Raw genomic sequence first — 13420 nt, forward strand, 5'->3', positions numbered from 1 at the left:
CGCAGTATCTGATTCCAGTAACATTTCTATGTAATTTAGATTTTATTACAACCCAAAACAGATTTAATTCAATTTCATGTGTTTTTTTTCTCTATTTTTACACATTTCATAATACAAATCTGATGTGTCTCAAGTGCAAGCAAAAAAGTCAAAACTAGGTCTCTAAAATTCAAAAATATAATACTTTACAGGCTCACCAAAATCCCTGCAAACTTCAAGTTCAAGGTCAAAATTCAATTTTAAGGCTGTTGTTTTGAGTCACTTTTCTTTAACCACAAGGTCACATGTTTGATCAAAATGGCCCTTAGCAACTATTTCTACAGTTTAAGTTCCTTTGGGTAAAATAAATGTAGAAATTAAAGATATAACTCCTTCAATCTCAATAAATCTGAAAATTGACAGATATATCTCCATGTTTGCGTGTGTAGTTATGTTTGCCTGTATGCTCTCGAAGTCTGTTCAGTTATATTATTGTATCTATTTGTATCTGGCTCCACAAAGTCTGAGCTGCCATTGTGTGTGCTTGAGCGTGTGTGTACTAAAGTGAATTTTCTATTAGTCTCTATTATGCTCAATCAGCCTTAACAGACACAGATCAATACACTGACAGAATGTCTGAATTACAACAGCTACTAAAACACAACAATGTAACTTTATGACTGTGATTACAACCAGTATTGACTTCATGTTCAATACGATTATTCTCACTCGTAATCACTAACATTAGTTATGGTCTGTGAAATGGAAAAAAGTGAAATGAGATCACTGATGACTGAATTACCAAATACATTGTAAAATATATCATTAAAAAAGCTTCATGTAGTAGTATTGGATGGTCATTTTAGTGTTTAGTGCTTTTGTTGTACATTATATTTCTGAATATGCTCACAAGGCCAATGTGTTTTCTACTAGTTTATCAATCTGACTTCCATAACTGTGTTTTTTTCTTTGCAGTATGAATCTAAATTTTTTTTTCACAGTGAATAACTCTCCTTGTGTGTGAATTTTAAAAAGTATTTAAACTTTCTTAACGGCCATTATTAGAAAAAAAAAAACTAGCATTTCTTATATATGTAAAGCCAGTTGATAAAGATGTTTTCATTTTGTGAACTAACTTCATATGTTTAAAAGTAACATAATTTATTGCCTGCAATCATCTAGGAATATTAGACTTCACTTGTTCCAATGTCTCATTTCAGATGGGACTCAGGGTAAAAAACCTGCTGGTGCACTTGGACCTACTCTCAAATCACAAATCAATACTCTATTGTGGGGATGAGAGAACAACAAAACAATTTTATGACCATATTTACAACTGCATATTGCTACAATTGATTAAACTGCCCCTAATGCTTTCAAACATTATATAACTGTCTCTGACAAAATAAAGATTCCAGAAATATACAACACTTATCAGGTTCTTATTAGATGAATACTATTAGAGTTACTGTGACAATGTGTTTCAGTTTAACCTGGAAGGTGCTCCGCAAGTAGACTGTTGTTCTCCAGCATCAATTCATTGGTTTCATTGACTGTTTCCCTCAGGAATGCCTGGTGAATGCAATTAACTGCTTGACTAGACAGGCCCTTTTCACAGCAGACATTTTGACATGCACAGGTGTAAATAATCAAATGAATGATGGCTAAATTCCATTTAGCTGCTTCATTTCCAGGGTCCTGGTGTTATGCATGTTGGCTGACTGTCACATTGTCATGACTTACTAGGATACTTAAATAGAATGGGGACATTGTCAATGTTATTACTGTCACCTGTGCTTTTCCTACTATGGCATGTCAAAATATCTGCTGTAGAAAAGGCTATTGTTTAGAAAACTGGCGACTGACCTAAGGATTAGGGTTAAAGATCACTCACGAAGTGCATGAAGTTCTTTTTTGTGTAGCTTGAAGAAAAAAAAAATGTTCATGTTGTTTTCACAATTTCACTACCTTTAAGAGATAGAAATCCATATTTAAATTTTCATAAAAAATCTGTTAAAAACAATTACTCACAAATGCTAATTTTTTTGGGGGGGTGGAGAAGTCAAAGTCTTCAACAATTACAACAGAGTTAGAAAGTAAAAAAAATGTTGTGATAACTTAAAAAAAATACAGTAAATGTTAAAAGTCAGCTCAGTCTGTTTTAAATAAACCACAAAATTAACTTATTTTTACCTGTCCTCATTCTCTGCCTTCATACTGCTGTAAAATCAACTCAAAGTTATTGTAACATCAGTAGAAGTTCATGTCCCCTCTCTAGAGGTTGTTCGACTCAGGTACGATTAGATAGGAAAACAGGATAAAAATACAGAATCAATTTAAATGTGAATTTAGTGCTTGTATTTTATACTGCTTCCATACAGTAAAAATGGCAAGGTGGATCATAATTAATGTTCAGACGGAAAATCTAAGACCTCTAGCTCACCTCCTGCATTTAATACATCATGTATAAACAGAGTGGAGCACTGTTCAATATCAATACCTAAAATAAAACGCAGAGGAAAGGTTATGCTGTTTTCTAAATTAAATTTTTTTCAGGGCTCAAATTGGAATTCTATGGCAGTGATTGAAAAAATATTGATTAGAAAGATTAAATGCAAAATGTTATTTGGTACAAAAATAAAATGAGGTGAACAGCAAAAGGGGTGGACAGGTGAAGCAGGTATAAATTGTATCAGAGAGGAATGTTGATTGTCATTCAAAGCATGTATTAAGATAAACTGTGAAGCCAGTGTAAACATTGATTTGTGTGTGTAAAAGTATGTGTGTAAACAGTCAGGTCAATATTCATCCAATGACTGACAATGACTGTAAAATGACAAAGATTAAGCCTATTTATTTTGTAAGAATCATATGATATTCTGGGGCTCTTTTACTAATTTAATGGTTTGTAAAGTGGTCTTAGGACTTGTGAGTGCAACATCATTTTTGGATGGGCCACTAAAGGGGGGGGGGGGGTCTGAACTTACTGACTTCCTCTTTAATGTCTGATGAGATCTGTTGTGAGTCTTGGCGATTCCAATTCTTAATGTGTAATCCTTCACAGAAAGTACTTGTCAGTTAAACAAGTGACATAAAAATCACAGGCTGTAGAAAATAATAGACATTCAGTCTGTGACGTCAGGTTTCTGAAGGGATGTTTGGCAGCCTGTATTTGAGTTTGATGACTACTGCTGTTTTGGCAATTACTGGGCAAAGGTGGTGCTTGGGTGGAACCAACATGGGAGGAACCACCTTGTGTGTGTGGAGACACCTGTCAATCAAGCAAACATGATTCAAACAAGCCCCTTTCTATGCCTACATATTGTCCTAATGAAATGGTAATTTAAACATTACCACCTAGACATACATTAGAACAAGTAAAGTTGGGCAGAAAGAGCCAAACCTCCTGTTTTTAATGAGTTTGCATTGATTTCACTATGATACAGGCGTTTTCAGGAGGAACCAGCATCTAGTGGCAATAAAAAGAACTGCAGCTTATTGGCACCTGTACCAAGCGGCAACTACCACAGCCTGCTCCGGGACTTGCCCTAAATCGGACTATTGTCATAAAATTTTGGTAAGTTTAATGTTACTTGTTAGCCCAAGTGTGTATGGGTCGGCATTACCGGTTAACTAGCGTTCGCTTTGGTGCGAGGTAGCAGGGAGTGTTTCCAGAGCACGAAAGGCAACACCCAGCACCCCTTATTTGGAAAGTCCAAAAGGAGGAGATGGCACTGACCGTAAGCAGCGACTCTGGGCTTCAAACCAGCTCCAATGCAAACCAATGGGTGCCATTACACCTCGCTATGACCATCTTTATATACAAAGTCTGTACTCAACCATGGTGGTCAGGTAAAATTAATACTGCTGCACAATGATAGACTTTACTTGACTAAAGACCTACTTGCATTGCTGCGTATATTAATCTGCCACACAGAATAGACATGCATATATCTGAAAATATCACAGATTACATACTATGTTTCACCCAACACCAACATGTTTTTTAAACAGTTTTTCTAGAGTAATGTGCGGTGTGTTCTGCTGCAGTTGTTGTTGCGTTGACACGAGTTCTAACAGGAATTTATTTCTCTGAGTGCTTTCCCACACAGACGCTGAAAGGGGGCCAACTATCAAAAGGCCTAAAAGACTCTTTGAGTTGTGTGAAGAGCCCTCAGCATCTTCCCCGAGGCCTCATTAACAGCTTTAGGAGAGGAGGCAAGAGGAAACGTACAGACACTTCACTCCTTCAATCACACATTTGTTTAACCCCTTCATACCAACCATTCAAAGCCCCCAAAATGTGTGTCGCTCTCTAGTAGAAGTAAAGCACATGACCATTTAACCTCTCTATTCTCATCTATTCACTCTTTCACCACAGCAGAGACCGGAGGAGGAAAGATATCTAACTATTGGTAGAGATAAATCTGCATGGGTGTGTGTCTGTGTGTGTGCTTACATTCATGCTTGTGTGCATAGCGGGGGCTGGACAGCTGTGTCCTGTCTCGCTGAGTCAGTGAGACTCATCGACCCTTCAAGTAATCAGTCATCCGAGAGTCACACAATGGCGCAGCCCGATGCTGTGCTTCTGTATGCGCAGTGTGTCCAATACGGTGTGTAGTTGAGTGTGTGGGCATGCGATGTTGTGTGGTTTTTTTTTCAGCATGTAAGTGTGTACCTTCGGTGGAAAAGGACAAACAGGGTTTTCAAAGACGAAAATGTGTGGATGAAAGTGTATTTATCTGAGTGTGTGTGTGTGTGTGTGAGAGAGAGAGAGAGAGAGAGTGAGAGGTTGGTGAGGGTATGACACGCAGAGAAACAGAGACAGAATGGGATATGTGAATGAATGCTCCCACCCTCCATTCAAAGTGTGTCTCTTTTGATAAGGAGATTTCAGCTGGTGAGTTGAAGTGATTTTTGACCCTGTTCACTTTAACACTGAGCTCTAAAGGTCTATGAGGTCTGCAAACAGGCTTCAAGGGTCTTTAGGTGGAAGAGTTAAGAGCTTTTAGTGGTTGAATTGTCTCATATTTGAACTTTCCCACGGGGTTTAATGCCTACTTTACTGCTTTACCCTGGCAGCTTGGTGTTGAATTGTGTATGTGCATGCATTTGTCATTGTGCACCTTTGTGTATATGTGTTGTTGCATACATATATGTGTGTATGTGAGTGTGTGTGTGTGTGTGTGTGTGCACGAGCAGGCCAGTTTAATAAACTCAAGTGTTGGAACAACCAAAGTCCTGCAATTTACTCCTCTCATCTCCAAGAAAATTGACATTTCCAGAGTGTTGCTGTTGGAAACCACCCTGGGAAAGCTCAACTGTTTACAACCTGAACCAAAAAAGCACTGGGGGGTTGAGGTAATTAACAGTTAAAGTATTTACAGACCAAATCTTGAGCTTCCCTGCATTTTAATTTAAATATATGAAAATCTATAACAAAGTGAACATGACCACTTTTCAGGCGATGAGGGGGGAAAAAAATTCTCTCAATGAAATAGATCATTTGTTGACACCTTGGTATTCTAAAATTCCAATTTTATGTTTCCACTGAAAATATGGCTGCACAAATGGAGGCAAGAAAAGGTTTCTGTATCAGCGCTTCAATTAACTGAATAATGGATGTTTGCATTATTCCTCACAGTGGCCAGTAGGTGCTGAGCGCTGCAAGCTTTGCAGATTGCCTGAAGGATAAAGAGAGAAACTGTCCAATAAAGTGCCAAGATCTTGGCGAAGAGAAAAAGCCGATTAGAACATGAAATTCTAAGGTATCTTGGCGAAACATCAGTGCTCTTTGAAGTGGGGTGTAAATGATAGCCTGTGTGTGAAGTAAAGTAACAAAAGCTGCCCCTAAAACCACAATCTGATGATGTTGATTTTAATCAAATTAACTGACACTAAGTAAACAGAAATACAAGATGATCATCATTGGACAATTCCATGTGGTTTGGCAGGAGGACGTGTGCATGCGTTTGTGTGTGCGTGTGTATGTGTGAAAAAGATAGAGGGAGAAATGCAGAGAAATTGAGGCAGTGAAACAGAAATGTGTGTTTGTGTGTGTGCGTGTGTGTGTGTAAGTGTGTGTGTGTGCGCGTAAGTGTGCATGTAGGAACACAATGCCAGGCTTTTACTTTCTGATATTTCATTCATCTGTCACCCTTGCATTCCAGTCCAATACAAATGCTTTATAGGCTTGCATAATGAGATTCTGAAAGCAAGATGCAGAAGAACATGAGAGGAAAGAAAGAAGGACAGAGGTAAACAGGCTAACAATATGAGAGATAGAAAGACAGACAAAGAAAGAGATGTACATAATATTCTACTGATGAAATGATTACACCTTAAACAAGAACAAATTAGATTGCCTCTCTTTCTTGAGTCCTTGGCTCCTTTCTCCTCCTTTCTTCTCTACTCTCATCTTGTTTCACTCCTTCTCCTTCTGCTCTGCCTAATTTCCACCTTAAATCACCTTACTTTCTCCCTCATCACCTTCTCTCCTCCTCTTTCCTGTCCTGCCACCCAGTGGGATGTGATTAATTGTGCATGGGTCAGACTTGCTAGCACAGAGCTCTTCCGATATATGACGCTATTCCCACCTCTGCATAAGCTCTCTGTTACACCCCCCCCCCCCCCCTCTCCTCTGTCTGCTACTGATTTAATGTGTTACCTGCATGGCTGTTTAGGTTTGTCCGCACCCCCCCTCCTCTGTAGCATGGTTTAAGTGGAACTCTATTACAGTATGTACTCCTGATTAGAAACAAACAGGGCAAAATCTTTTGATAGAGCAAACACTCATTTTACTTCAGCAGTACAAAAAATAAAAATGAGCATTAATGTTAAAAAAAAAAAAAGAGTTTCTTATTACTTGATTTTTGAACGAAAAACAGACATTCCCATCTGGGTATTTTATTTATGAATGGTTTCCCATATGAATTTCCAGAACGTGTACTATATCAAAATCTATATAAATATCTAAATAAACTGTACCAAGATAAAATATGTGAGGGGGTCTGCTGAGAAAAGTAGCAAAAATCACCTGCAATAGCAAAGGTTTTTGTTTGTTGTGTTTTTTTTGCTTATGTAATGACACTTTTTGGCTATTCAGGTTTGGACATATCAACTCAATAGATTACTTATTCTCAACAAAGAAAAAATGTTTATGATCTGTTTGACTATTACTCACATAGTGGTTCCAATCCCAATCACTACTCCCTCCTCTGTCCGATTACAGTATTTCATTCTGTCTCCTTCGTTTTTTATCAACTTAGCTCCTTTTCCATCACCTCTTTTTTTGTCTGTCACCTCACTCTCCTTCATTTCCATCTATTTACGTCTTCCAAACCATCTGACCCTTTCCCTGTGTCTCTTTCCAAACCAACAAACTCTAAGTGCTTTATAAATCCACTATTATTATTCCAATGGAAACAGTCAACTGTCACAGTTTCTCTTTATCTCTTTTTCAGGCCCTGCTTCTCTTTCTCTTCTCTTTATGCCCCCACTCTGCTCTCCTCCCTGACTACTTTCTCAAAATCCCAAACAAATACATCTAAAAGCCGCAGACTGAATAAAAGAAGTGGATGTATCCACTGTGACGTCAGCTATTGGTTTGTGGACTGCCGTATTGAAGCCTCAAATTTGGCATTTTGGCTGTCGCCTACATGGTTTTTTGGAGCCAGAAGTGACCATATTTGGCTGAGAGGGTGGAGCTAACCCTAATGCTAGCGCCAGCTAGCTAGCTTGATTAGCAAGGTGCATCTGTAATTCATGTTAACTGTAATATTAATTGGGATACTAATTTTGGCTTGCAAAAAACAGGTTTAAAACAAAATGTACTTACCATAAAAACTGAACAGCCAACTCCTTAATGGGTCTTTTAGAACAACCGAACACTTTTTTTAGGTGACCAAAATGTTACAATTAACTTCATGAATTCAAAACACACTGTGAAACAGCGATAGCTCTTAGAGGACAACTATACTCATAGAAACGTTGCTATGCCTCTATCTATCGCTGTGGTAGCGACCTGTCAATCACAAGGTAGCGACACCCTAAAGCATATGCTGCTTTATCGTCTTTTTTAATCTAAATGGGACCATAATTTACAGAATGACCATCATGCTGTATTGAAGGAGACTTGAAACTAGTGATTGAGACAATAAACCCATTGGGAAAATGTTTTCTCTATTCTCTAATCGACTTCCATACAGTCAGACTTCTTTTTGCAGCCAGTGGAATCGCCCCCTGATGGCCATTAGGAAGAATGCAGGTTTAAGACACTTCCGCATTTGCTTCACTTTTCAGACCCGGTACTAGCCCCTCGCTAAAACCACTATGCACTTATCTTGGCTATATTTTCTCTCTTTTATTCCCTGCCTCCTCTCTCTCCAATTTTCATACAGCTGTTTCTAAAGTTTTATTTTTCTGCTCTCTCTCCCTTTGACTCTCCATCTTGTCTTCTGTCTTTCTCTCCTTCTCTCTCTCTCTCTTTCCCACACTGCCGAATCCCTCTCTTTCTCTTTCTCTCTCTTTCAGGTCAGACCCTCTGTCTTTGCCAGGGCGCTGGTTGTTGCCACAGTGTGATGGCTCTGCTGAGCCCGCTGACTCAAACAGAAGCCAAAAGGCCAGCCAAACCAAAATCACTGAACAGCAGAAAGCTGCACTGCTCTGTTCTCTTCTGACCTCTTTGTGCACACACACACACACGCACACACACACACACACACACACACACACACACACACACACACACACACGCACACACCAGCCTTTGTATTACTAAACTTTAGGTTCAAGAAAGGTTCGTTTCAGGAGTTTCGATCCAGCACCCACGCGTCAGAGATATAAGACAGATCTGGAGGCAGGACGCAACCACAAAAATGCAATCGTAACTGGGGGCGGCTGAGGCTGGACACACACCAGCTGCATTGGGGATATTCTGACATGTGGGGCAAGCATGCGCACACACACACACACACACACACACACACACACAGACATTTCCTCTATCCACTGACTCTTGTTTAATTTTGACAGTTGTGCCAATGGAGTTGCATAAACAACTACTCTATTTGGCCATACTGTACATTCAAATTACAGTTAAGGCAAAAGGCTGTGTACACACACAGACAAAGACACATGTACACACACAGATATGCATGTTGCCGGGTATTTCACCATAATAAAATTATTATTGCCACAAACATGCAGAATACAAACTATTTCTGTCTTTTGTACCTCTCCACAATCACAGAAGACAATAGATACATAATGCTATATATATATTTAGATCATTCATTTGGAGCCCCATTGTCTTGTTTGTTGGTTTAATATGGTGAACAGCTATCATGTTTTTCTGCATTTAAGTTTCCCTCCTTAATGCACCAGGCAACAGCTGCAGTGTGGCAAAACATAGTTTTCCTTTGAATTGATTTGTTTACATTTTCATTTCTGTGATTGAAAATGCGTTTTTACACTCTTTTTTAAAACTTTTCTCACTCTTTTTTGAATAATAACTGAGATACTGAGCTGAAAGTATTATATGGGCTTTACATGAATTTGGAAGCTATGAAAGATTTGTTTACACTGATTCGAAAAAAAAAAAAAAAAAAACTTGCCCAGGGGTTTTATTCATAAGTCTATTTGGTCTTTTTATGCTAATCTAATACTGTACATCATATAACTTGTCGTGTCTGTAACTGTAACGTCTCATTAGTGAAGAAGCTCTTAAAAACACAGTCAAGTTCATTTTATTTAATGCTCACCACTTAGTCATATTCCTATAATTAATGTAGATATTAAAAAAGCTGAAAAGGGGAACGTCGTTTCATATATTCTCCTTACTTTATCATTAAACAATGTATTATTTATTTACAGTATATACAACCACATGCTTCAGAGTTTGGTTTCACGGGAAGAATAATATGAGGAATAGTATGAAAATTTAAAGAGAAATAACAGGATATAATTTAAGGTGGTTTTACTTTATAGAAGAAATATACAGTACGTGTTTAAAATGATTTGTGACAGTGTTATGGATTGACATTTTATATACTCCTCCTCTTATACATTTTATATGACATTTTATGCACTCTTCTCGATACATGATGAGGTCACCACTCACGATAATCAATTTTCTGGGACATATTTTATGTACATATTAAAACACAAGAATATGCATGTTTTTAAGGCTTTTTCTATCTTAATTGGATCTATTTTAATATCACTGTTTCGATGTCAAAAGAGTGGCATTAAAATGTTAGATTAGCTCTTCCGGCATGCATCGTTGTCATATAGCGTGAGCAGCTGGCCAAGTGTGAGCAATGTCATTTGGCAGTAAAGAAGTTTTTGGGAGTCGCTGTGTGTGTGTATGAGATGCTTTCCTTATAATGGTGCTGTTGGAAACATCATTAAAAAGTAATGCTAACCCCCTGATTCACATTCCACCATTTCTCTTTTTTTAAGTGTGTTTTTCAAACATGCAGCCTTGCAAGGTTTGGCATAGGGCAAAAAAAAAAAAAAAAAAAAAAAGTTTGGGATGGAAAGGAAGCCCGGTGGAAGTGATGCTGAAAAGTCAACAGCTCAGTGGGTGGAAATACAATTCACTGCCTCCAGCTTACAAGTTTGATACAATGTCATATTATTTTCCTTGCTGTTTTTCTCCCTTGATGTTGAAAGGGAAAACTGCCATAAAAAAAAGTTATTCTAGTCTCACTGTTTGGTCGAATGATCACTGAAATTTCTCAAATTAAGGATGTCCTTGTAACTCCCATTTGTTCAACATAGAGGCAAAAATGAACTATTTTCATACTTACAGCAGAAGAAGAGTTTTGTGATCAGACTAAAAAGGAAGAGGAAAGGGGGAGGAATGATGAAGGCAAAAAGTGGGACGACAGGAATAAGTGAGGAGTGGAGGAGAATAAGGGTGTACAGAAGAGATACAGAGAAGAAGAGGAGGAGCCAACCATAGAGAAGATGGGAGGGAATGAGAGATGAGAAAAAGAGAGAGGGTACAGTAAATGGAGTTAGGAGAAAACCTTGCAGGTAAAAATGATTGAAAGTAGAGAAAAATTGTATAAAAAGAGAAAATAAACAGGGAGGAAGACAGGAGGGAAGACACTGAGGAAGAGACGAATAAAAAAAACTATGTGTGAGAGTAAGAGAGAGAGTTACAGGCTGAGTGAAAGTCACCTTGTGGAGCGCTACAGTGCACTGAGCAACTCTGTCCGTCTCCCCTTATGAATTATGACTGTTGCTGGTTGGCCAAAACCCCTACTACACGCGCGCACACACACACACACACAATTCACTCCTCTCCATCTCTCTTAGTCTCTCTTTTCTCACTCTCTCTATCTCTCTCAGTGGCCCACCCTCATACAGAAAGCTGTGCTTCATGGAGAAAAGTGATCATATGCAGCTGTTCCACTGCTCTTTAGAGTGCTTCTTAGATCCCTGGACTTTTTGTATGTATGTGTGTGTATGTGTGTGTGTGTGTACGTGTATGTGTGTGTGTGTGTGTGTGTGTGTGTGTGTGTGGGCATGTCATGTAATGGCAGCTCTCTTTTCCCCCCCTTACTTCTCTAACCAACTTGCTGTTCCTTTCTCCATCCGTCTCTCTTTGTCACACGGCTTTCTGTCTGACTCGGTCACAGTTTCAGTTTCTCAAAAATTGAATTCACCTCAGTTCAGTGGACATCATCGCCATGACATCTGACTCACTTCTCATTCACTCTCGCTATCTTTCAAGCTCAGTCCTTTCCTTGTCCCAATGTCATTTTTGTGTGGTATCAGCAGATACGGTACGCATACTCAGACATTCTTCCATCTTTTTTCTTCCATCTTTTTTTCTTTTAAATTTTGTCTGTCCATGCAAAAGATGCTATTAGCAAAGGTTTCATCTTATTTTAGTTTTACTTACTGTAAGCTAGTAAGTATGCATTTATCGTGCAATTACGAAATATGTCCGTGGTTTTCAAATAGGAGCACAGAGTATTTTTCTACTTGTTTTTTGTTGGTTTTTTTTGTTTCTCTCTCTGAAAACAGTCATAGCTCCCAGATGAATTGGGTACCGTGTGCAAATACATGTTTGGAATTCATACAAAATCCTCATCCAGCCTAACTTCCAATAAGTGACAAGGTAAGAATTGAACTTCTGGCTCAAGGACGCTGTGCATTTAGGAAGAAAGGCTTCTGAATGTTGATGGACACATTGGCTTCTTCAGTGACTGATGGTGGAAATTATCAGATTTCTGATGGTATTGAATGTATCGAGCCCGCACACAAATGGATGCCACAAATGGCTTCAGAAATCCATAATGGTAATGTTGAAAACTGTCATGAAGTCACATCCCATATTTGAACATGCCATTCAATAAAGACGCACCTCGGATGAAGCGTCTGCGCCTGTGGATAAAGCTTTTGTGCATGAAATTGGCCCATTAAACAGTTAATGGAGATTTTCTTAATTCTAATATTCGATTGCACTTGGAAAAGGAGATACATTTGAAATTTTGGAAAAGACAAGATTCAGAAGTGCAACAGAATGGAGTGATTTGAAATTGTGGGACACACTCGCACATTCCCATCACCTTGAGAAATAAAACATTTTCAGATTCACGATAACGATTCACTGAAAACTCACTCCTCTTTACATTTTCAGACTGAGATACTCTTTTGAAAAATGAAACTGATTAATTCTATTTATATCTGAAAATGATCAAGTACTTATCTATTTTCATTAATCTTTGTTGTCAGCAGAGCAAAAAAAAAAAAATTCGAGATGAAAGATCAGTGAACGAAACCGCATCTAATTCAACTGGTTGAAAACTGGCCTATGAATAATTATTAATTAATCAGCTTCATATTAGCCTGACATCGCTGCTCTCCACTACTCATGGAGTCCTTAGAGGCAGACACACATGTGCACACACCACCCACACACAAACACACACACACACACACACATAGACACGAGCCCATCCTGTCCGTTGTGTGTGCGCGTGTGTAGGGCTGTGTACGTGTGTACATCCCTGACAGAACCATTTGTGAATTTATGATTGTGTATGCATGCATTTATTAAAACACTTGCATGTTTTTCTCTGTGTGTCTGTGTGTATGTGTGTGTGTGTGTATGTGTGTGTGTGGTTGCCCTTTCCCAAGCTCATTGGGATGCAAGGCGTGAGCCCGTCGAGTGAGAGCTGTCCAGGCTAGCTTTGGAGTCATTAGCGTGCTCGTTAGTCCAGTTATGTTAAATCTAAATTACCATTCATCATCACACAGGGACCCATCATTTATTCTGTTGTGGCCTGGCAGACACATGCACTAACTGGATTAACTCATTCAAAGACACGCAGACACACTTGCTAAAACACAGTGGAATTCCAAATCAGGCGTTAGCTATTTGGTAAGTGTTTTAAAATAGATTATATATTATTGATTGAAACAT

The 13420-nt window shown here is 38.6% G+C and overlaps 1 protein-coding gene across 2 annotated transcripts in view; it reads right to left on the minus strand.

Annotated features, from left to right (window-relative positions):
- The window catches only part of slit3 (slit homolog 3 (Drosophila)), a 261454-nt gene that overhangs the window by 84122 nt on the left and 163912 nt on the right, over nt 1-13420 (minus strand). The window contains exon 1 of one of the 2 annotated variants that reach the window (XM_044364022.1): nt 1473-1555. The exons of the other annotated variant lie outside the window; for it this stretch is intronic. The gene's annotated coding sequence lies outside the window, so the exon portion shown is untranslated. Of the gene's footprint in view, nt 1-1472; nt 1556-13420 lie in introns of those variants that run through there. 2 annotated transcript variants of the gene reach the window in all.

Source organism: Thunnus albacares, chromosome 10 (assembly GCF_914725855.1).
Source record: "Thunnus albacares chromosome 10, fThuAlb1.1, whole genome shotgun sequence".
In the NCBI taxonomy this organism is placed as follows: Eukaryota; Metazoa; Chordata; class Actinopteri; order Scombriformes; family Scombridae; genus Thunnus; species Thunnus albacares.